Here is a 26,150-nt window from a genome sequence, read left to right on the forward strand (position 1 = left end):
CTCTATTACTGTGCTATAACTAAAATATAACTGTAATATAGCTGCACTTTAACTATAAAAAAACAATAAAGTAACTGTCCCATAACCAGTTAAATTGTATTTTAGCTGTGCTTTAACTTTACTATAACTGCAATGTAACTGTGATGTAACTATAATATATATATATATATATATATATATTTCCTATAACAAGTATACTATAACTGTATTATAACTATAGTGCAACTGTGGCATAACTTTATTATAACTATAATATTACTGTTCTATAACTTTAAAACACTTGTATTATGACTAGAATAATTGTACTGTAACTGTAAAACACCTGTAATATGTTATATAATATTATAATATTTCATACATTCACAGCTTTACTGAATTACCGTCTCATTGTGCTGACAGTGGAAGGTATGCTGTTGTATGTTGTTTAAGGTTGTAAACTATATATTTAAGTATAAACAGCCTGGGATCATGCAAACAAGCCTCTTTTTAATTGTATTTCACATTAAATCACAGATATGACACAGATATTATATATATATTACATATGGAACACTTAACATTAAAAAAGGCTCAGAGAGGAAAAACCCATAATAAGCGACATGCTTCTAAAGTAAACCAAAACTTTTTTGGCCCGAGTGCAGACTTTTCAACTTAAACACATTACAAACCCATTCACATTGTTACATATTATTATAAACATATATAATGATGCATATGAATCAGTCCTTTTCCTGAGTGCACATGCTTTTTAACTTTATCCATTATCTCATGCAGCTGGAAATGTGTCACAGGCCGTTTTTCACACTGCAGCTTTTTTATGCCATGAAGTTTAAAATTGATTATTTTTACAAATTAACTGTAACCGTATTTGATAAAGTGCTTTAAAGTTGGCCAAGTTGCCAAAGTTCAAGCTTTTTAAAACCTAATAATGATTACATATTGCTATAAATACATTTCCTATATATAAATCTGTACATTCCATAATCATCAGTTTCTCAGTGAACTAATTCTACTATAAAAATACTTCAGGCAGGTTTGTGTGTAATTGTGTAATATAAATATGCATATGTAAATATATTTGAACTTATAAATATATTTGAAATATATATAAACTCTAAATGAAATATTCAGTATTTTTATTATAACAATGAGCTGTCTAAAATCAAATGTGCGAACTGTTCTAGAAGTTCTGGCCCTTTTGTAATAACCGTGCACTTACTTTTATATTATATCATACTCCTAAAATACATTTCAGACATTTCAATATTGCATCTTACATGTTAATATATATAACTAAAATTACTTAAAAATGTTTATTATGATTGACCATGTTTTAATATGTTCAGAAAACGTTAAAATTGGTTGTTTTTTGGCTACATGCAAGTTTTTTATATTATATCCAGCTTCTAAAATACATTTCAGATCATATTACCTATTATTACATATTAGGAAATAAAATTAAAATAAAATAACTTCTAAAATTATTATGATTTGACTGAATCTAAACATGTTTGGGACTTTTTTTTTTGCTAAATGCAAACATTACAATTCTACAAGTCTATTATTTGTTGTTCTTAAAATACATAACAGACCATATTGCGCGTATTATATTTTTTAACATATCTAACTAAAACTTTCTAATATTATGATCTGACTGTATTTAAATGTGTTTTGGAAACTTTAAACCTCTAAAGTTGGCACTATTTTTTTGGCTAATTACAGATTTCAACTCTTTCCTCTGTATCATTCTCCTAAAATACATTTAAAAGTTATTTTAAATACAAGCATATTTTATAACTAAAAAGATATTTGAATATGATTTTAAAAGTAGGTGATGCACATGCAGATTTTGCAGATTTTTCAACTCTATATTATAATCTATTGCTTAAAAATTACAGACTATATTGCATGTAATTATATTTTATTATGATGCATAACTAAAATTGTATAGAATTATGATTTAGGTCTAAAATGTTTGGTAAACTGTTTTAAAGTTGGCTATTTTTGGCTAAATGCAGACTTTGTTTAACTCTGTTCTATTATATTTTATTCTTAAAATACATAACGTTACAATATTTGACAAAAAATCTATGTTATATAATTTATTATTATATTTATGTATGATTTGATTACATCTAAATTTGTTTTGGAAACTTTAAAGCTCTTTTACATTATTGTATACTTATACAATACTTTATTGGTCCATGTTATTATACTTCATATTATTTTATATTATACATATATATGGTAAATATAATAGTGCATATATTTATGTTTTAATCTGTTTATTCTAGTGTTGGCACTTTCAGCTTTACTGCTTTACCTCACACTCCTAAAATACATCTCAGACCAGACCATGCTTGGTATGCTGTATTATCGTGCGTGTGTGTGTGTAATTGTGTGTATTTCCAGTGATTTGAGTGGAACTCCGAGTGTGTGTGTGTGTGTGTGTGTGTGAGCTCTTAAGTGCTGTGAAGTTGGCAGGTCGTCCCGCTCCGTTCTGGTGTCACTCGAGGACAGTGTAGGCCAGAGGAGAGGTAATGTGTAATCTTCTTCTAGGCCTCTTTTCCTCCCTCCGTTTTGTTGGTAGAACAACACTGACCTATATTTTTAATATCGAGCCGCTCGGCGAGACGCTGAATACAGTCAAATAATCAGATTTACACTTACGACACCAGTTTTACCAGTTATTAGAAGAGTTCAGGGGCCGGCAGAAGTGTTTAAATGTATTTGTGTAGAGTCTGGACTGAGTTAGAGCTCCGAGCTGCAGTTTAATACCATCTGTTCTGTGTGAATGTGGAGTTTATAATAGTTCTACATTTTCCATATGAACAGACTGCAGATATACAGAAAGAGCTGATTTTTTGCAGTGAAGCTGCAGCAGCTGCATTTGTGCAGAGTTTGCGCAGTTTGTGTCGAGTTTGTGCAGAGTTTATGTAGAGTGAGTGCAGAGTTATTTAAGGCCCAGTTTGTGTAGAGTTTCTGCTGAGTTAATACAGAGTTTGTGCGCAGTTTGTGTAAAGTTGTGCTGACAGTTTGTGTAGAGTAATTTAAGGCCCAGTTTGTGTAGAGTAATTTAAGGCCCAGTTTGTGTAGAGTTAATACAGAGTTTGTGCACAGTTTGTGTAAAGTTGTGCTAAGAGTTTGTGTAGAGTTATTTAAGGCACAATTTGTCCAGATTTGGTTAAAATTTGTGTAGAGTTTGTGTAGAGAGTTTGTCCGTTTTGCATAGACAGAGTTAGTGCACAGTTTGTATAGAGTTAGTGCAGAGTTTGTATAGAGTTAGTGCGGAGTTAATGCAGAGGGTTTATGCAGAGTTTATAAAAAGTTTATGTAGAGGCTGTGTAGAGTTTGTGCAGAGTTTATTGTGTAGTTTTCTCAGAGTTTGTGCAAAGTTTGTACAGAGTTAGTGCAGAGTTAATGTAGAGTATGTGCAGAGTTTTTTAAGGTACAGTTAATGTAGAGTTTGTGTAGAGTTTGTGTAGAGCTTTTGCACACTTAGTGTAGAGTTAATGCAGTTTGTTTAAAGTTTGTGTAGAGTTTGTGCAGAGTTTGTGTAGAGCTTATGCACACTTAGTGTAGAGTTAATGCAGAGTTTGTTTAAAGTTTGTGCAGAGTTTGTGTAGAGCTTATGTAGAGCTTATGCACACTTAGTGTAGAGTTAATGCAGAGTTTGTTTAAAGTTTGTGCAGAGTTTGTGTAGAGCTTATGCACACTTAGTGTAGAGTTAATGCAGAGTTTGTGCAAAGTTTGTGTAGAGTTTGTGCACACTTGGTGCAGAGATAATGCAGAGTTTGTGCAAAGTTTGTGTTGGGTTTGTGCAGAGTTTGTGTAAAGTTGTGTGGAGTTTGTGTAGAGTTAGTGCAGAGCTATTTAGGGCAAAATTTGTGTAGAGTTTGTGCACAGTTTGTGTAAAGTTGTGAAAGTTTGTGGAGTGTTTGTGCACACTTAGCGCAGAGATTTGCGCAGTTTTTGCAAAGTTTGTTGGGTTGTTGCAGAGTTTGTGCAGAGTTTGTGTAAATTTTGTGAAGAGTGAGTGCAGAGTTAGAGCACAGTTAGTGCACAGTTAGTGCAGAGTAATGTAGAGAGTTTGTGCAGTTTGTGTAGAGTTTGTATGCAGTTTGTGTAGAGTTCTGAAAAGTTTAAAAAACACTCTTTATGTGTATATTGTAATTTAAAAGTGTTAAATAGGCCTGTGAGGATAACCATTTTCATTGGATGATGTATTGTCTGAAAAAAATAATTTTGATAAATCATAACATTATCAGTTTTACCATTTCATGCCACTGATACTTACTTTATGGTTCAGCATAAAAATATAATCCGTAATTCTATAATGTAATTTGTTGGTCTGTGTGGAAATCTATTGTTTATAGGGCAATAGAAAAAACTGAGCAATCACTTTTAATTTATATTAATTAATAATAAAATCTGGACATTGGAAGTGGGATATAACATTATTTAAATTAAATAATCTAAATAAATTATTATGCAAAGAAAACACAGCAGGCTAAAGGCAATATTGAAGTCAGCACAAATGATAAAGGTCATGTCTACATATATATATACATATATTGTAATATATTGATAAAATATAGGATAACTATATTTTTTATGGCCTAGTGCTGAATTGTAGTTTACCTTTTACATTATTATATTATATTTATATACTTATTCATTTATAAGACATTTTCTAAAAAAAAAAAATCTTATTTTTGTGTTTAATTTAGTATTGTATAAAATATTGTATAATTTATTGTAAATAGATGAATGCATTTTTTTTTAAGAAGTTAAAGAAGTTAAAGAATGCGGTGCTGCAGGTTTAATCTGAACTGACTCGTGCAGGAAGGGAAAGTGCTGCTGCTGCTGCTGCTCGGTTTACAGGCCCGTGTGTTCCGTGCTTTAAGTGAGCCGCCTGTCCGCTGTTCCACTGCGTTTCTGCTTTTACGACGTGATCACCGGGCTGACTGCGCCGCGCCGCAGACGACTCACACTTAATCTGACTTTCACTGAAAATGAATAATCAGCTCCAGAGTTTTCAGGCCTTCAGGTCTCTGCCAGCTCCAGTCCCGACTCCCAGGTCCAGTCCTAAAGGGCTTGAGGGAGTACCTCACTTTACTGAAATACAAATACAAACTCAAACACTTTTATTAATTTTTTTTGTATAGAATATAAAATATGTTTTTTTTAGTCAGTCTCAATATTTTGCTTTTTTTTTTGTTAATTACACTCTATCATAAATTAATGTAATTTAAGCGTAGACCAATGGAAATGCTCTAAAATGCTACTAAAAATACTTTTTCAACATTGACTTCCATTAAAAGATAAATAAAAAGGTTTTTTTGTTCATTCTGTTTTTATCCTATATCAACAATGTACAATAAAATGTGAGCAAAGTTTTTTTTTGTTACTTTTTAAATCTAGAATAGAATAGAATAGAATAGAATATATATTATTGTCTGCAGTGTGGAAATTCGTCTCTGATCACTCATACGTAAAAAACTCCAACAACCTATAACCACACATACTCTACAGACACACACACAAAATTAAAAACAACACACATACGCAAAATTTACACATTCAGAATTTCCACTGCATTTGGGACAAAAAAAGATCTCCTGTAAATGTTCCTAGAAGCTCTTGGCATCCTATCTAGCAGTTGTTCTTAATCTTGTGTCCAGATTCCATGATGAATTGGACCAATTAAAATTGGCACTGTCTTTCATTGTGTTTTCCATCTCCCCTCAAATTAAACCTTAACTGTTTAAGAGATATGAGTTTTTTGCATGCCAAATGTATTTGCATATCGTTAACCAGTCCTGATTCTGATCCAGTTTTGAGTCCGGAAATTATATTATTAAATATCAAACTTTGTAAGCTTTATAAATATATATTTTAATATATTATAGTACTGTATCTGTTCTGATTTAATACATGCCTATTAAAAGTATAAAAGTATATCGCCATAATTCTAAAAGCTTTTTAATGTTTAAATCACTATAAAAGTGATTTAATAAATGTTTTAAGTAATAAATTAGCCCAGTTTCTGTTATTTTAATGTGTTTATTGGATAAATAAAATTAAATTAGAAATGAGAGGCAGGCGTGTTATTCACAAGTTATAGTGTGAGAGTATGTGTAAGAGTATGTTTCCAGGTTTTCTTGAATTTAGCTCTGTTATATGAATATATTGTGGTGCATGATTCTTACATTTCATGCATTTGGACAGTTTTCAATTTTACTAAACATAAAAAAAAAATCATAAGCAGTGTATTAGAGTGTGTGTTGTGTATTACTGTGTATTGTATATGTGTGTGTGTGTGTGTGTGTGTGTGTGTGTGTTGTGTTTTACATGTGCTGTAGAGTGTATTACAGGCTGGAGGCTTCTGGGCTTTTGCTTTGTTTCTGTGAACAGTAGCGCCGTGGCTGGTCTGGTGTGTGTTTACGGTGTGTGTGTGTGTGTGTGTGATCCAGCCTGTGGGCAGTGAGAGTGGAGGAGTCTCCTGACGTGCCCCTAATGTGCGAGTGTGGCGAGTAAAGAGAGAGAGAGAGAGAGAGAGAGAGGGGCGGCCGGAGTGTGTGCCAGACAGTGTGTGCTGGCAACCTGAAGGCCCTTGATCCTGAGGAGTGTGTTATAGTCACACACTCGGCCCGCACTTCCAGCAGCCGTATTTGAACTCTGCACCGGCGCAGCAGTAAAAGTGAGGCGCTGCAGGTTTTAATGTGGATGCTTTTAAAGTCAGTTGGTTTGTGGTGAGTTCGGCTCTGAATCTGATTGGTTGAGAGTTAAAAGAGCTGCTGGTACTATAAGTGGCTGAATGCATTCATTAAAACATGTGTCCACAAACATTTGACCATACAGCTCTGGAAGAAAAATTAGATACCACTTCAAAATGATGAGTTTCTTTAAATTTAACAAAGTGAAAACCTCTGGAATATAATCAAGAGGAAGATGGATGATCACAAGCCATCAAACCAAAACTGAACTGCTTGAATTTTTGCATCAGAAGTAAAGGCATTAGGTTATCCAAAAGCAGTGTGTAAGACTGGTGGAGGAGAACATGATGCCAAGATGCATGAAAACTGTGATTTAAAACTATTAAAACACAGATTTATTCCACCAAATATTGATTTCTGAACTCTTAAAACTTTATGGATATGAAATTGATTCCTTTGCATTATTTTATTATTTGAGGTCTGAAAGCTCTGCATCTTTTTTGTTATTTCAGCCATTTCTCATTTTCTGCAAATTCATGCTTTAAATGACAATATTTTTATTTAAACATTTTTGGGAGAAATGTCTATAGTTTCTAGAATAAAACAACAATGTTAATTTTACTCAAATATATACCTATAAATAGCAAAATCTGCAGTGGTCTCTTCATTTTTTCCAGAGCTGTATAGTGTAGATCTATTTTTACTCAATTTTGTGGTTGTTTTTTGAAGTTGTGTCAGAATTACTGAATTTCAAAATAAATGGACCAATAGAAATGCTCCAAAAAGAATTTAAACTTTTTACATTTATCGTCAATGGAAGTTTAGAAGCTTGAATTATCCTTTGTTGTAAAGTTGGCAGCAGTGATATAAAGTATGCTATTAATTCACATTAGTAATAAACTCTGTCTGTCTCTTTTTTCACCAATATGAAAGACAATAAGTACAAAATCAGATGAGCATTAATTATTTGTATTTAGTATTTAATAAGTATTTATTTTTTGGCAAGCTGTCCGCGATCCGTCCAGAACATGTCTGTGACCCACTTTTGGGTCCCGACCAACCAGATGAGAATCGATTATATATCTAAGATGTAAGGTATAAACTACATTTATCATTTGAAAAAGAAAAAAATAGCTTATTTTGTTCATGTTTAACCTCTGTGTTTGTTTTATTCAGACTTTTTTTTAGACATACAGAGATACATTACTTATGCTTTAAATGCCCTTTTTAGAAAAATAAATACCTTTTAAAATTGTAGTTGTAGTTTAATTGTACTGTAGTGTTAAACTAAACATGTTTCCAATCTATTTAGGGTTATATATATATATATATATATATATATATATATATATATATATATATATATATATATATATATATATGTAAATATCTGTAAGCTCTGCGTGCTTCCCATGTTTTTCCTATTTACACTGTCACTGCAGATAAATGGTAAAATAACTGCTTTCCTAATGAATGAAAAATAATTTGATGCAGATTTTTAGACCTTTAGAGGCTGAGCTGAGCTGAGCTACATGGCAGATGTTTATCATGAAGTGAGCTAATAGCTAATTAGCAAAGCTGTGGTTAATTATATGGTTGAAATTTGGCATTAGAGATGATTTGGATGGACAGTCGAAAATGTATTCGTGATTTTGTTTTTTTAACAGTGGCTTTCTTTATCGGTGCACAGAAAATTTGGGAATCTGGTTTAGAGAAAAATGTGTGGAAAATTGTTAAATTGTTGGAGTTTACTGTGTAAGTTTGACTGCAACTTGAGTTTAAGGGTTTTTCTTTGGAGGTTTTGTATCAGAGTTTGTTTGCAAGTCATTGAGGAGGCTGTTTTAACCCTTGTGTGGTGTTCATATTTTTGTTACTCGTTTACTTTGTTGCTTGTATTTAATTCAGCAAAATTAAGCAATTTTACATTAAAATGCTTTACACATGCTTGCTTCACCTAAATTGCAAGCAATATAAACAGCTTACATGGTTAATATTTGCCCTTTACCTTTCTTATGTTACATTTCTTTCAAAAAGTGCTCCTCTTTTTTTATTAGTTTTTTAATAAAATGTAAAAGCAAATGAATTAAACTCAAGGTATGAGTAGAACATTTGTTTAGTTTCAAATTTACAAATGAAGCAATGTTTATTAACCCCTGGCCAAACATACTGTATGTGATATAAATGTTTAGGGGGGGGGTGTACAGTGTGCGTTTATTGAAAATGTGTTTTGATATATGTTTTTCACAAAAAATGAGCCAATGCCAACGAGTTTGAGTTAGAAAAAATATTTTTTTTAGTATCATTTGATGAAAAATGAAAAAGGGTCCCACAGACCCGAACACCACACAAGGGTTAACTCTCCTGCAGTTGATTCACCTTTAGTGAAACTGCTTTGTTGCAGATTAAAGCAACAGTTTGTACGCAGCCCAGTTTGTAAGTTTAGCCCATATTTTGAGTAAATATTACCTAAATTGAACTGAATTATCTGAATAAGATAATGTCTACCTAACATTTCTTATAACACTTCACCAAAATCTAGACATTTTAGCATTTCATTTCAGTTTTAACTAGGGGTGTGCCATATCAAATCGTATCGTATTGTACGCAATTAATATCGCCAACATTTTTGAATATTGGGAAAAATATTATACCCTGAAATATTGTGTCATATCACCCACCACTAATTATCACATCAGGGTACTGTTATTTCGCTGTTTTTAGCAAAAGAAAAATTCACACTGTTCTTATTTCTCATTATATAGCTACTAGAGATTATATCTGTCCAGTATCATTTATTTTACTTTACTTTACTGGATATTATATGGATATATATATATATATTTGTAGTGCCTTTTTATTAGTATCATGACATTCTGGATCATTGACTTTGTTACAAATCTGATAAAATTATTGTATTTTTAAATACCTTGAAAATTTCTCCAAAATACCATGAAATATCGTGATATTATTTTTTAGGGCCATATCGTCCACCCCTAGTTCTAACTCCTGAACAGACTGAACAGATCAGCTTTCAGAAGGTGTTACTTTAACTCTGCGCTGGATTCAGTTTAATAGTCACACATAGACACAGAAATGGAGTTGATTAAAGTGGCAGGGAGTTTATTCTGAAAGGCAGAGTGTGCTGTGTGGTGTCTCCTCAGCCTGGCAGATGAAAGCAGTCTGGATTTCCTGACAGCAGGGCTGAGTGTTTGGAGGCTGGCGCGGGGATTTGGGACGGACCCCGTTCGGAGGGAGTTTGCCAACTCTCTGCAGTGCGATCTGTGGGAGATTTTGGACGAGTTTGAATTCCCCTGCGCTGGCAGAGCGCTGTCCTGCCCCCGTTTCTCATCGATTCATTCCGTTAGTGCCGCAATTAGTCCCCTGCAGTAGAGGAGAGGAGCGAGGGAGCGCAAGAGAGAGAGAGAGAGAGAGAGAGAGAGAAAGAGAGAGAGCGGACTGTGGGCTCTGCTAAAGCGAACTCTAGGCTGCCAGCAGGATTTTAACATCAGTCAGTGGGGTGATCATGTGGGGCTTTGGCGAGGTTCGGACTCGTGGTTTAGTGTTTTATTATTTTTTTTCTTCTTCTTTTTTGTTAATGCATTGCAACATTTTAAATCTGAACTGAGCTCTGAGTTTTCAGTGAGCATCTGAACATTGACCTCTTTATGTGTGTTTTTTTTGTCATGATTTATTTAATTATCCAAGATAAATAGAAGTTAACAAATTTCAGATAATATCTGTTATACCACAGTTAGTTTCAACCCTGCAATGTTATTGGCTGAGAGACGTTTTATGAGTGACATTATCCGCCGGTAATGCACTGTAACCGAAGCTCTGCATTTATTACTTTTATTACCACATACAGGTAACCTAGCAACGATGCAGCGCTTACAAGCCAAACAGCACAGCTACAAACAGAGCAGCTATGGAACTATTTTAACTCGTGGAGTGTTATAACCAAACAGATCGTATTTTCTCGTCCTCTTCAACTCAAAATCTTCAACTCAAAATAATGGATGGATAATATGGTATAATCGCAATAATAAAATTGAGGTTCGTGCTATACATTAACGTGTAATATTGGCACTACTCTGCTGCTCTACAACCGCATTACAGCAGGGCAAATATTACATATATACAAATTATACCTCATTTATACGAACCTCAAGTGTATTAATACTTAAATTACTTATGTAGCAACAGACGCTACTATAAGGTGAGACACACAACCCTGGACACACACTATACACACACTCTCACACTATAACTTGAGAGTGTTAACCAGCCTGCCTCTCATTTCCGACTTAATTTAATATCTAATAAATACATTAAAATGACAGAAACAGGGGTAATGTATTCCTTAACATTAAATTAAATCACTAAAACAACTTATTGTATTGATATTGAATATTCCTTAAAACTTTATTTAAAAAAATGAATTCCTGTTCAATCCCTTAAGCCGAATGTTTAGTTGACGTCAGGTTACTGCACTGGCATTTCTGCACACTGTATTGATTTTGGTGCATTTCTGTGAAATGCTGAATTTGTGCATTTTATATTTATTCAATATCCACAAAGAGAGAACTGCAGATATACTGTACATCAGAAATATCAGATATCTGCATCAGAGAAGACTTTTTTTAGATGATGATTTATTTTTTAAATGATCAGTCTATCAAATTGCTTTTCCAAATCTAACCAATAGACTGTCTTAAACTAAAACTGCACTTTTTACTTTTAATTGTATGTAATGTATACACTAAAATATCATAATATAATATACAGCTCTAGACAAAAATTAAGAGAGCACTTCAGATTCTGAATCAGTTTCACTGATTTTGCTATTTATAGGCATATGTGTAAATAAAATGAACATTATAGTTTTATTCTATAAACATTTCTTCCAAATTCTAAATAAAAATATTGTCATTTAAAGTATTTATTTGCAGAAAATTAGAAACATCTGAAAAGGTTTAATAGAGTTTAGAAATCAATATTTGGTGGAATAACCCTGGTTATAACCCTTTTAATCACAGTTTTTATGCATCTTGGCATCATGTTCTCATCCACCAGTCTTACACACTGCTTTTGGATAACTTTATACCACTCCTGGTTTGCATTAAAACGATCCTTTAAGCTACAGCATTCATATATTTAAACTAGCTATAGTTACTGCTTTCAATTTTTTTTTTTTGTATCCAGAGTTTTTGGGAGTTTTATCACTTAATCGTACTGAATAAATGATTCTGTACCCAGGACTGATTCTGGGTTCGTCTGGGGGACGAGAGGAACTTTTCTCCGATCTGTATATTGATTGTGCAATTCCATTTTTTCTCTTTTCTGAGTGAATAATTGCTGTTTTTGCTGTTGTCATTCATACAGCGAAGAGCAGCAGCAGGAGCTCCTCAGATAAAGAAGATGATGAGATTCTGTTCTCCTCATGTTTCTCCAGGCAGGTGTTTGATTGCATTGAGCTGTGAAGTGTGGAACTGTGTTCTCAGATCTTTACAGCAATACAGTAGAAACAGTTAAATCTAGTAAATTAAAACTATGTACTCTACGAAAATAGGGATAAACTCGTCTTTCGGACGAACCAGTGTGTGAACAGGTGTCCCAATACATTTGTCCATTGATTTAATTGATCTTAGTGAAGTTTTTATTGGTGTGTTTTACAGTTTTACTGAGATCAGTGTAACTTGGCCCTGTTTTAATCAGCAGCAGGCTCTGAAACACTCCCACGCCCCCCCTGCTTTCGGCCACACTGTTTGAAGTGTCGCTGCTGGTCCTCACTCAAACCATCCGGGCCTGTAGCACCCCCCTGCTGCTGCTGACTCTCATGGGCTATTGTGTGTGTGTGTGTGTGTTAGGTGTATGTGTGTGTGTTGGGTGTGTGTGTGTGTGTGTGTGTGTGAAATGCATGGCCCAATTTCCCGCTGCCGTCCCCGAGCGCTGCAGCCGTGCCAGTGTCCCCCCGCTGCTCCACAGCCTTCTGTGCTCCAGTCAACACATTAATTAAGCTATTTTGATTACCCTGCTCCTCCTGAGCTCTAACCCGACCATCATTTCTCAACAGCCATGCCAGGGATCTGTCACGGCTCCCAAAAAGAAGTGGTGCAAGGGCTAAGTAGAACATCAGCTTTGATGTGGGATGTTGTCGTGTGGGCCCTGGTGGCTGTGGGATTGGAGAAGAAGACTGGGGTACCATGGGACGGGACGGGACGGGACAGGACTCAGGACGGGGCTGGGTGTGGACGAGGGGGTTTGGTTTGGGGCGAGAAAAAAAGTAGGCACAGTTTTTAAAAATCTGCAGCATTTTATTACATAAAATCAGTGCGTCTCAGACCATCTTCTGAAGTGGTTTAATTTAACTAATTTTTATTTTTTTTTTAATGCATCTTGAACCACCTTAAGTGATTTGATTGGATTTGTGTATGTTTTAAATGTGTCTCAGACCACTTTCTGAAGTGATTTGGGTGATTATATTTGTGTATGTTTTAATAGCTTCTCAGACAACCTCCTAAAGTGATTTGATTAAAATGAGTTATGTTTTAAAGTGGTCTTAGACAACCTCCTAAAATGGGCTAAGTGAGCTGATTTTATCTGTTTTAAATGTGTCTCAGACAACCTTGTAAAGTGATTTGAGTGATTGAATTTGTGTATGTTTTAAATGTGTCTCAGACAACCTCCTAAAAAATTCTCAGTGCAAAGACTTTTATCTTTTTTTGGTAGGTCTCAGACCATCTTTTTCACTCCTGTACAAAGCTGATCACTTAAACCACTTCTGAAGTTGCTCTGAGATGCATATATATATATATATTTGTCTCAGACAATCTCCTAAATGGTCTGAGATGCACTAGTATCTGTCTTAAATGTGCCTCAAACAAACTCCTAAAATAGTTTGAGTATGCAGACTTTTATCTGTTTTAAATGTGTCTCAGACCAACTTCTTTCACTTCCGCACAAATCTGATTACTCAAAACACTTCAGGAAGTGGTCTGAGACACATTAATAAAAAAACAAATACAAATCTGATCACTTAAAACACTTTAGAAAGTGATCTGAGACGCAATAATAAAAACAAATACAAATCTGATTACTCAAACCACTTTAGGAGGTGGTCTGAGGCGCATTAAAAAAAAAAAAAACAAGCTCTGAGGTTGTCCAGCAGTTTAAGGCTCTGCCTCTATGATCAGGAGATTGCTGGTTTGAATCCTGATCATGCAGCTTGCCATAGGCTGCTGGATCCCTGAGAGAGCCCAATCGGCCTTGATCTCTCCGGGTGGGTATATTTAACTATTTTCCCACATCACTAATGTAAAAAGCTAATGTATTGGAAATGAGTCGCTGCGCTTTCCTCCAAATGCGCTGTCATGCTACTCGGCAGTTTGAAAAGAGGCGGTGGCTGACCTCACGTGTATCAGAGGAGGCATGTGCTAGTCCTTACCCTCCTGGTGTTGGGGCATCGCTATGTTGTCTGACACACAGTTAAAACAGATACAATTCAATCTCTTTTTGCCATTTGAGTCTCAGGCCAACTCCAGCAGTGATTTAAGTGATAGAATCTGTATCTGTTTTCTAAAAGAAGTGGTGAAAGTGCTAAGTAGAACATCAGCTTTGATGTGTGATGTTGTCGTGTGGGCCCTGGTGGCTGTGGGATTGGAAGGGGGGGGGGAGGAAGAGGGGGTATTATGGGATGGGACGGGAATCAGGACTGGTTGGGGGGTGTACTGGGGGGGGGGGGGTGCATGTTGTGCGAAAAAGTGGCCACAGTTATAAAAGCCGCAGCTCTTGGCATGAGCCGCGGACTCCATGTGGCCTGTGCTGCAGATGTCTGTGGACGCTTGGCTTCGTTTCATATCACACCCAGGTTCCTCGGCGGGGAGCATGGTGAGCAATGCTAAATATTTACATTACAAAGGCGGGTTTGGATTCCACCTGAGCATGCAACCTCTCGCGCATCTGCGGCAACAGATTAGGACGTGGTAGATCTGGGCTTTCGTCGCCGGGCTGCTTTCTCTTTTTTCTCTTTTCTTTTTCTTTTTTTTTCTGTGTTCTGTGTTTTTCTTTCCACCTCACTTTTCCCTCCATTCAGAAGCGATGACGCTCGGCGAGCTCCTACACACGGCCCTCCAGAGGCTCTTTCTCTTTCAGATGCTGAAATTATGGAACAGCCAACAGATCTGCAGAACAGCTTTTATACTAGCTGATCTTGCATGAAGTTACCATATAAAATAGCATTTTATATACATCCAACTGATACATCCATGTGAAACTATGTCTTTTTAGAGTTTGAGTTAAGTTGTAGGTCTTAGAAATCAGACCCTACAGTTTTATTAGAGTTGTTTCTAATGGTAAATTTAGTTATCTCTGGTTTGATGCTCATTAAAGCAAAAGTAAATATACTTTTTGAGTTCTGAATCAGAGTATCTGATTGGTAAATCAGTTAATTTAGAGCAGGTATTTTGTGGAAGTGCAAATGGGACTCATTTAGTGTTTGTACGTAAATGAAAGACTGTTTTCTGAAGATATGACAGATCTGGGCTCCCTTTTTTCTCCTTTTTTCTCCTTTTTTCTCTTTTTGTCCTTTTTCTTTTCTTTCCAACCCACTTTCTCTCCATTCAGAAGCGATGACGCTCGGCGAGCTCCTCCACACGGCCCTCCAGAGTCTCTTTCTCTTTCAGATGCTGAAATTATGGAACAGCCAACAGATCTGCAGAACAGCTTTTAAAATAGCTGTAAAAATAGCATTTTATAGTAGCTGCTGCTGCTGAGCAATGGCAGCAGTATCACACTCACAACTTTAGAACATCGAGAACATCGAAAACCTGATACATCAAACTGAACCATGACTTTTTAGAGTTTGAGTAAAGTTGTAAGTCTTAGAAATCAGACCCTACAGTTTTTTTTAGTTGTTTGAGTTGTTTCTAATGGTAAACTTAGTTATCTCTGGCTTGATTCTCATTAAAGCAAAAGTAAATATTCTCCTTTATGGTCAGATTCTTGTTTGAGTTCTGAATCAGAGTATCTGATTGGTAAATCAGTTTAAAAAAGAGCAGGTATTCTATGGAAGTGCAGATGGTACTCGTTCAGTGTTTGTACATAGACGATGGACTGTTTTCTAAAGATATGAAAGATCTGGGCTCCCTTTTTTCTCTTTTTTCCTTTTTCTTTTCCCTCCATTCAGAAGCGATGACGCTCGGCGAGCTCCTCCACACGGCCCTCCAGAGTCTCTTTCATTTTCAGATGCTGAAATTATGGAACAGCCAACAGATCTGCAGAACAGCTCTTATACTAGCTGATCTTGCATGAATTAACCATATAAAATAGCATTTTATAGTAGCTGCTGCTGCTGTGCGATGGCTGCAGTATCGCACTCACAACCTCAGAACATCCAAAACATCGAAAACCTGATATTTCAAACTGAACCATGTCTTTTTAGAGTTGTTTGAGTTGTTTCTGATTATCTTGGACTAGTTGCTCATTAAAGCAGAAATAAATATATTTCTTTATGGTCATATTCTTGTTTGAGTTGTATCTTATTGGTAAATCAGTTTATTAAGAACACTCGTTCAGTGTTTGTACATAGACTTTTTTTTTTGAGTAAATCTTTTTATTGTCTGTTTTGCTTTGTCATTGAACATTGGGGAGCAGAGTAATTATGTTTAATTATGTTGCGGAACGTTCCATTGCTCAGGTTCACAGAATATAAAATATGTACACTTTACAATGTAAAATATGTAGTCCTCAAACACAAAACATATGTTGTCCACAAAGGGGGAATCATTTTACCATTATTCTGGAAAGGCTGTAAGTGAGAGCTTTTCCATAAAAGTGAGGGAGCACAACCAGTTCATAGCAACTAATATTATTATTAAGTAGATTTTTCTAATTTGTGGTGAATGGAAACGAGAGTAGACACTAATTTTAATTCAGATATAATAATAATTGTATTTTTTAACATGTTTTATATCTTATTTTTAGCCTAATTGATACTAAAATTCAAATACAGAGGCGAACCTGGTGATAAATCTTGTTAAATTGAATGTACAGTGAATGTAATTCACTGCATAACTAATTATAATGATAATTCTAATTAAGAACGAGCATGTATTAATTAGCACAGCAGAGGGACAGTAATTAGGCTTATTAAGAATTATATAACAGTGAGAATTGTAATTGTAATTGTGTGTTCGGCAGGATTTATAACCAAAAACCTGGACAAAAGTCATGGAATTTGAAAACAGCAATTTCCAGGCCTGGATTTTTGGAAGTTTTTTGAAAAATAAAAATACCCATAAAAATGTAGAAAAGTCAAAGAAATTTGGTCTACAAATCTTTGTGTTTCAGGTTATTGATGGAGAAAATCTATTAAATCTATTTTGAGCTACAAATACGTCATCAGCTCAGAGTTAAGTCAGTAATTTAGCCTTTAAACTATAGAGCTCTCACACATTTTATTATTAAAGATTGTGTGTCATTATTTTTTATCAGATAAATTTTAGACCTACTATAAATAATATAAATGATAGATTTAATTGATTATTGGTTTTATTGTCTATGTCTGCACTGATGTTTTAAAAATCTTATGGTCATGAAAATTTGCCTTAAAGGCATGAAGATGTCATGCAAAAAAAATCATGCAAATGTATTGGTAGAGAAGTGTATGAACCCTGGTTCAGGCTCGGTGTAGTTGTATTGGTTTTATAGGGCTGGGCTGTGTCGGCCTGTGCTGGCCTGTGTTGGGCTGTGTTGTTATACTGCGCTGTGGATCAGCAGTGGGTCAGTGTGAGAAGAAGCTCGGCTGTTGGCAGCAGCGTCCGGCTGCCGCTGGAACGCCTTTCAGAGACATTCCAACTGGACGCCGATCAAGAAGCCGGGCGCTGGCGTGGCGCGGCCCAGCGAGCTGTTTATTTAAAACTTCTGTAAATCTACCTTTACTCGCGCGCTCTCCGCCGCCAGCCCGCGCGCTTATCCTGCACTCACTCTGATTACGAGGAGACGCGCTGGACCGGCCCGCCGTGTTTTCAGAACTGATGGCAGCTATTTCCAAAAAACGGTTTATGTTGTCAATTGTTTGGCGCCTGAAATTACAGCCGAGAATCTCTTTTAGCTGGAGTTTGTATTTTTAGTCCCATTCAGACTCTAGAGCATTTTTCCGGAGCATTTTTTTTCTGGCTGTGTTGATTTTTTTGCGCTTCTGCAGTTCACTTCTGAGATTGATTATGGAAAATGAGGAAATGAGAAAATGAGTAAATGAAAATAAAAAAAAAACAGTTCGAGGGGTTTTTAGGGGTTTTAGTGTATTCATTGCTAGAAAGCAGAAAACTAAATAGTAAACTCGTTTTTTTTTTTTTTTTACAGATTTCAATTGCAAAATCAGCCACTTTTTTGCCAGCTATCAGACAGCACATATGGAACTTAAATAATATCACGATGTTTTTTGCGATTTAAAAAAATAATTAAGAAAAGAAAAACAAGAAAATACTACTGCAACAAAATAAATATAAATACATTTTATTTAGTAGAAATTTAAGCACTTTTATTCATTCAGTACAAAGTTTGTGTATAAGAAAAATAAATTGGGCCAAACTTAAAAAATATAAATTTGCCAGAAGACAGAAAACCAAATAGTAAATAGTAGTTTTTTTTTTTTTTTTTTTTTTTATTTACATATTTCCATTGCAAAATCAGCCACTTTTTGCCAGACATCAGACAGCACATATTTTCATAATTCTAGGCATGTTTACCACTTTTTTCTTTATTTTTTAATGAGCTGTGTTTTATGATGTACTACCAGTCACGCCAATATTGTATTAACGATGAACAAATTGTTCAAATCAAACAAATCATACATTTTAACTTCAGAAACAGGAAATCCAGCTTATATTTGACCCCAGCCGGCCGAGGTCACCCTGCACCCTGACCTCAGTGCATGTCGAGTTTTTCCCCACAGGTATCAGTTCAGTTCTTTCCCCAGTGTAAATCTGTGTTCTGCTGACAAATGGCCCAGACAAGCTTTAGGCAGCTAAAGAGAGATTACTTCTCTGCCAAAAGTTCTGTTTAAAAATGTCTCGCTGTCTTTCTGTCGGTTTTATGAATCCGTTCTTAACCAGGCTGCGCAGAGAGGAGCGTAATAAGCGTTAATGAAGGCTTTGGCGCGGGATAATGATGAAAAGCTGTAATTAATGCTTTCTGTACAGAAGCAGAGAGAGCGAGAGCGTCTCCCGGCACAAAGCGCCGCTCAGCAGAACAGTTCACCAGCGAGTGACGGAGATTTCCTCCGAGGGCACTGGGACTGTGTGTGTGTTGAGTGTGTTGAGTGTGTTTTCTGGGAACAGCAGGTTGTAGTTGCAATCACAGCTCGTCACAATAACTCTGAGTTGCGTCTGTGACTTTTATACCATGTTCTGTAATTCCTTAATTTATCACTGTCTGTATGTTAGTCCACTGATTCAGTCATAGTACACTCTGCAGAGTCCATAGGGGTTACTGAATGAAGTGTGAGGTAGAGTGTGAGGTTGGCGTGAGGCAGAGTGTGAGGGTGGTGTGAGGCAGGGTGTGAGGGTGGTGTGAGCCAGAGAGCAAAGCAGACTGACATAAACTGTGAGGCTGCTGAAAAACAAAGTGTGAGGCTGGTCTGAGGCTGAGTGTGAGGATGCTTTGAGGCAGAGTGTGAGGTTGGTATAAGACAGAGAGCAAGGCAGACTGATGTAAAGTGTGAGGCAAAATTTGAGGGTGGTGTGTGGCAGAGTGTGAGGCTGGTCTTAGGCAGAGTGTGAGGATGCTGTGAGAGTGGTGTGAGGTTGGTATAACACAGGGAGCAAGGCAGACTGATGGAAAGTGTGAGGCAAAATTTGAGAATGGTCTGAGGCTGAGTGTGAAGATGCTGTGAGGCAGACTGAGAGTGGTGTGAGGCAGAGTGTGAGGTTGGTATAAGACAGGGAGAGAGGCAGACTGATGGAAAGTGTAAGGCACAATTTTTAGGGTGACTGAGGCAGAGTGTGAGGGAAAATGTGAGGCAGGTGTGAGACAGGTTGAGGCTGGTGTAATGCAGAGTGTGAGTCAAAGTGTTTGGCAGAGTGTGAGACAGTGTGTGAGGCGGAGTGTGAGAGTGGTGTGAGGCAGAATGTAAGACAGTGTGTAAGGCAGAGTGTGAGGATGTTGTGAGGCAGAGTGTGAGGTTGGTATAAGACAGAGCAAGGCAGACTGATGGAAAGTGTGAGGCAAAATGTGAGGCAGACTGTGAAAAACAAAGTGTGAGGCTCCTGTGAGGCAGAATGTAAGGTTGGTATGACGTTGAATCTGATGTAAGGCAGAGTTTGAAGCAGAGTAAAGCGGAGTGTAAGGTTGCTGTGAGGCAGAGTGTGTGGCTAGTGTGAGGCAGTGTGTGAGGGGGTGTGTGAGGCAGAGTGTGTAAAGCAGAGTGTGTGGCTAGTGTAAGGCAGTTTGAGGCAGTGTGCGAGGCAGGGTGCGAGGCAGTGTGTGTGAGGCAAAGTGTGTGAGGCAGTGTGTGTGAGGCAGTGTGTGTGAGGCAGAGTGTGTGAGGCAGAGTGTGTGAGGCAGAGTGTGTGAGGCAGAGTGTGTGAGGCAGAGTGTGTGAGGCAGTGTGTGTGTTTTGCAGGACGGAGCAGTTTCCCTGCAGTACAGCGTGCAGCTCGGCTGCAGGCCCCTGGGGCGCTGGCCTTTGCCTTGAATGCACCGTAGTGGTGGAAAAAAAGGCCAGTCGCTTATCTTGCAGTAATGGAGAGTCTCCATTACAGCACAGCCTGCTCCAGCTGCGGCCCAGATTCACTCACCCACACACACACACACACAGGCTTGGAAAGTCCTTAAATTCTGTTTTTCAATCTTTTAAAAATCTGTTTTTTTAATCACAGGGAATCTCATGATGCATTATCATCACGATACAATATCATTATTATCTCGATACTGTGATTCTTCGATATGCAATATATCACAAGACAAATCTCTATGGTATCTGTGTTACTGAAGAGGATAAAATACTCCTAAAAAAAATAATGGCAGAAATTATTTAATAGTGTCAGTTTTACAGAATTTGTCAACCAAAATATTTGATGCCTTGTATTTATATGACTTGTAATATCAATATATTGTTCCACCCCTCGTAACCACTATGAACGATTCTTAACTTTCTTCTAATAATTCAGTATCCAGCACGTATTCTTCAGTATGTACTATGTATTATTCAGTATGTACTATGGCTTATTCAATGTCTAATATAAATGATTTAGTATGCTTTATAAGTTTTTCAAAATTTGAAGCGTCCAGCAACTACTATGACTTATTCAGTATCCACTATAAACTGTTCAATAACTATTATAAATGAATTAATATTTTCTAGGGCAGTTCGAAAAAAAAAGTTGGGGCACTGAATAAAACATAAATAAATATAAATGAGGTGTAAAAACACATGCAAAGGAGTGCAAAGATGTGCAGTTCTCATAGACCCACATTTTACATCACAGTTTTCATGCATCATCTTGGCATCATGTTCTTCTCCACCAGTCTTACACACTGCTTTTGGATAACTTTATGCTGCTTTACTCCTGGTGCAAAAATTCAAGCAGTTCAGTTTGGTTTGATGGCTTGTGATCATCCATCCTTATCTTCATTATATTCTAGAGGTTTTCTCATCATTTTTAAGTGGTCTCTTATTTTTTTACAGGCAAGTTTTACCACATTTACTCAAATCATATTTACTCATTTTGTAGATTATCTATTTGATTACTTTATATTATTATTATTTCTGTACTCTTTTACACCGCTTGATTGGTGCAAGTTGGGATGTCTGCTTCTTCTTCTTCTTCTTTATTTTTTATTTTTTTTGCAAAGTAAAGCTTTTGATAGATGCAAAAAGTCAGAGAAACAGAGTTCAGGCGGTCCTAATGGAGTTCCGCTGGGGTTCATATGCATTGTTCATTGTTCGGCTGACACTGAATTGAGTAATGGCCTCTCGCTGCGGGTTTAATTTTGTTTTGCTGGGACTTGAAATAGCCTGAAACCTGTTGCATACCTGCACTCGCAATCAGCCGCTTGTGTTTATCTGCGTTTAAAACACCGGCTCTTTATCTGGAGCCTCAGGACTGAGGGTGAGTTTTGGTGCATTATCTGAGGCCGTGCTCCGCGGCGGTATTAAACGCCGCCCAATCAGATAGCCTCTTTCAGAATGTGGGTAAACATTAAAACCCTGATGCAGCTGTTTATGAATAAGCTGGGTCTTTCGTGTGCTTTCTTCTTAGCCTGGCTGGCAAATGTTGCGGGGCACCTTGCCTTCTTGTGTAGTTTGAATTTTCTTGCACTTTGAAGCAATTAAGTTAGAAAGCGTAGCTTTAACCCTTGTGTGGTGTTCGGGTCTGTGGGACACATTTTCATTTTTCATCAAATGATACTAAAAAAATATTTTTTCTAACTCAAACTCATTGGCATTGGCTCATTTTTTGTGAAATCAAAACACATTTTCGATAAACACACTGTACACCCCCCCCCCCCCCCCCCCAAAACACACACACACATTTATATTACATACAGTATGTTTGGCCAAGGGCTAATAAACATTGCTTCATTTGTAAATTTGAAACTAAACAAATGTTCTACTCATATCTTGAGTTTAATTCATTTTCTTTTACATTTTATTAAAAAACTAATAAAAAAAAGAGTAGCACTTTTTGAAAGAAATGTAACATAAGAAAGGTAAAGGGCAAATATTAACCATGTAAGCTGTTTATATTGCTTGCAATTTAGGTGAAGCAAGCATGTGTAAAGCATTTTAATGTAAAATTGCTTAATTTTGCTGAATTAAATACAAGTAACAAAGTAAACGAGTAACAAAAATATGAACACCACACAAGGGTTAAAGCTTTTATTATGATAATGCAGTTGTTATGGGTTGTGCTTGTTTAGCTTCAAGCCCTGAACTTCATATTGATTACAGTGTCTTTTAAGGCAAGATGATATGACCACTTTCTACTAGTGCAACTGCTGTTGAAATGTGTTCTGTTGTTACTACAAAGCCTGAAAAATCTGGTATGGTAGTAGCGCTGGGCTATATACCAGTTTATACAGTTTACCAGTCGTGGGTTTAGAACTGGTATGCATTTTTCACATACCGCCACACCACTAGAGGCGCTGCAGAGCGCTGTGTGGAACAGCACCACCAAAAAAGCACACAGCTCGCTAGATAAGGCTTGCCTGTTAGCATAACAAGCTAAAATACTGCAGTGACTGCAGTGAGAGGAATGGAATTGCGTAGTCAGTCCACAGCTCTGAGAAAAGTTCCTCTTGTGCCCCAGACGAACACAGAATCTGTCCTTAGTGTGGAAACATATAGAGATAAAACTACCTAAAACTCTGGATACGAGAAAGTAACTGTAACCCTTTAAAATATATTAATATTGTAGCTTGAAAGATGTATTTGTTAACTAGAGAGAAAAGGAAATTGTCTCTGATTTTAATACAGTAAATCATTTAATGGCTTCAGAAAGACATTGTAAATTGATTTTAAACTCGTGTCTTACTTGTGCAAAATAGCTTTTGAACAATATCTCTTTTTTAAAAAACTTAAACATTGAGAATTTTGGTTTCATTTATGGTGTTTATAGAACTATTTAAAATATTTCAAGGAAGCTGTGTTAAAGTTGTTGGTGCTTTTTTAAGATCTAGTGTTTTCAGCTATTTTTTCTGATAATTAAGCCTGATTCCTTCATATGTTGTGTAATTTTGTGATTTTGTGGGAAAAAGTAAACCCAATAGTAATCCCAATATTAATGTAAACCCTAAGTGTTGTAAATTGTATGTACTTCTAACAGTAGAGTGAGTCACATAATTATATAAAAGCCCAGTCATGAATGAATGAATAAATAAATAAATAATTAATTAAATAAATAAATAAGATATAATAAAAAAAACTGTGGTACACATTTTTGGTCATACAGCCCAGCACTACATGATAGTGATGAGTTTGTGATGAGCTTACTGCTTGTACAAGTAGCAACAATCAGACACAGCAGTGCTGCTGGAGTTTTTAAACACATCAGTGTCACTGCTGATCTGAAAAGCTGTGCAGCAACAGATTCAGAGCTTCTGTCTGTGACTTTACTTTATCTACAAGGTGTAGCCGCAGCCAGCTACAGGAAGGAGTGTCTAATAGAGAGTGGAGGACAGTGGTTAAATACAGTGTTTAAAAACTCCAGCAGCACTGCTGCACTGTCTGATCTACTTGTCTATAGTTACAGTACTATAAAAATTGCTTCTATATCATTAAAGCATACTGCATTTAATCAGTTATTTACTAATAATTATTTACTGGTTATTTCACTCGCACTTGATCGTCCCTTTTTGTCGACCTCAGGGCTGTATTTAGTTTTACTAAATGTAAAAAAAAATGTAAAACAAAATTACAATTGCAAAATTACAGATAAAAGTTAGAAGATATAGAGAGTATATAAAAATTATAAACAAACACATGTATCCATAGTTACAGGGGCTGTATTTATGTATTTAGTTAATGTGCTTGTGTTGCTTGTGCTTCTGTCCTGTCTCTCAGAAGAGCCTTGGGACAGAGGGCATTGTGGGTATTCATCTGGGATTTGGGTTTGAGGACGAGACATTTAGAGTGTCCCAGTGTTCTGCTCTCACACACTGGAAGAGTATTATTTCCTGCCTTCCTATAGAACAGTCACACACACACACACATACACTTTCACTAGCACATGTTGGCACAAATCAACAGACGTCAGCAGTGACAGAGCTAAAAGGCATGGAGAACATGTAGGGTGGAAGCTACAGGCCTCAGAGAGGTGTGTGTGTATGTGTGTGTGTGTGTGTGTGTGTTTATGTGTGTGTGTGTATGCGCACTCTACAGGCCCAGACAGAGATCTCTAAGAATTACAGCCCGAGCCAACCAGCACAGCGCTGGAAACGGAGGCGGACACGTCAACACCGGGCCGTGGCCTAATCTGACTCCGCCGCTATGCACAGCTAAACTAGGCCAGTCTGCTCGCTGCGCTGCTGCTGCTCTAATAAGCCCTTTCACCGCTGCCTGTTTGTTGCCTCATAATTTAATCCATCGCCGATTTAATCATTTAATTTCCCTCCTAATCTCCACTGAAACCACAAACTCTCCCCTGATGTTCCAACAGGGCTGAGTATGACTAAGAACCTGGCGTGATGATACATATCACGATACAGGAGCTACGATTTAATATATTACCAGTACTCGAGCAGCTTATTAACCTCTGTGGAACACCCTAGCATCCACCAGAAACGCCACTGTAACCATTTATTTGTATTTCGACACTCGTTCAACCACAAGCAGCCATCACCAAGTAAAGCTGTAGCAGCTCTTTGAAATATCAGATAGTTTTCAACCACTGGGGAACACCTCAGTAACCACCAGATACCATACCACGGCAACCACATTAGGGCTGTGTATTGGCAAGAACCTGCTGGTATTAAACTGTACGTATCAGCCACCATAAACACCACTGTATTTATCATTTATTGACACCACAAGCAGCTATCACCTGGCAATACTTTACTAACAGTCTGAAATATCAGTTAGAAACACCATAGCATCCACCAGAAACACCATTTAAACCATTTATTTCTATTTCGACTCCCTCTCAACCACAAGCAGCCATCACCAAGCAATGCTTTAGCAGCTCTTTGAAATATCAGATAGTTTTCAACCACTGGGAAACACCTCAGTAACCACCAGATACCATAACATACCAACCACATAGTGACTCTGGCGCTGTGTATTGGCAGGAACCTGCTGGTACTAAACTGTACGTATCAGCCACCATAAACACCACTGTATTTATCATTTATTGACACCACAAACAGCTATCATCTGGCAATACTTTACCAACTGTCTGAAATATCAGTTATCAACCACTGAGAAACACCCTAGCATCCACCAGAAACACCACTGTAACCATTTATTTGTATTTCGACACTCATTCAACCACAAGCAGCCATCACCAAGCAATACTTTAGCAACTATCTAAAATATCAGATAGTTTTCAACCACTGGAAACACCTCAGTAACCACCAGATTCCATACCACTGCAACCACATAGTGACACTAGCGCTGCGTATTGGCAAGAACCTGGTGGTACTAAACTGTAGTCTTACCACCACAAATATATTTTACTTACTGTCTGAAATATTAGTTATCAACCACTGAGAAACAACCTAGCATCCACCACAGACACCATTGTATCCCCTTAGTGATACCTTTGCAACTGCCTAGCAATTCCATAACAGCCACCTGGCAATCAACTAACAACCACAAAGCAAAACTTTAGCAACTGCCTAAAACTCTAACTGTCTTGTGGAACTTTCAGATGAAGTAAATTTAAAAAGAGTTTATTTTAGGTCAATTATGGAGAAATTCTATTGGTCCATTAA

General features: G+C 36.7%; 1 protein-coding gene across 2 annotated transcripts in view; it reads left to right on the plus strand.

Annotated features, from left to right (window-relative positions):
- nfic (nuclear factor I/C) overlaps positions 1 to 26,150 on the plus strand; it is a 200,365-nt gene that overhangs the window by 1,467 nt on the left and 172,748 nt on the right. The window lies entirely within an intron of this gene.

Source organism: Astyanax mexicanus, chromosome 12 (genome assembly GCF_023375975.1).
Source record: "Astyanax mexicanus isolate ESR-SI-001 chromosome 12, AstMex3_surface, whole genome shotgun sequence".
Taxonomy (NCBI): domain Eukaryota; kingdom Metazoa; phylum Chordata; class Actinopteri; order Characiformes; family Acestrorhamphidae; genus Astyanax; species Astyanax mexicanus.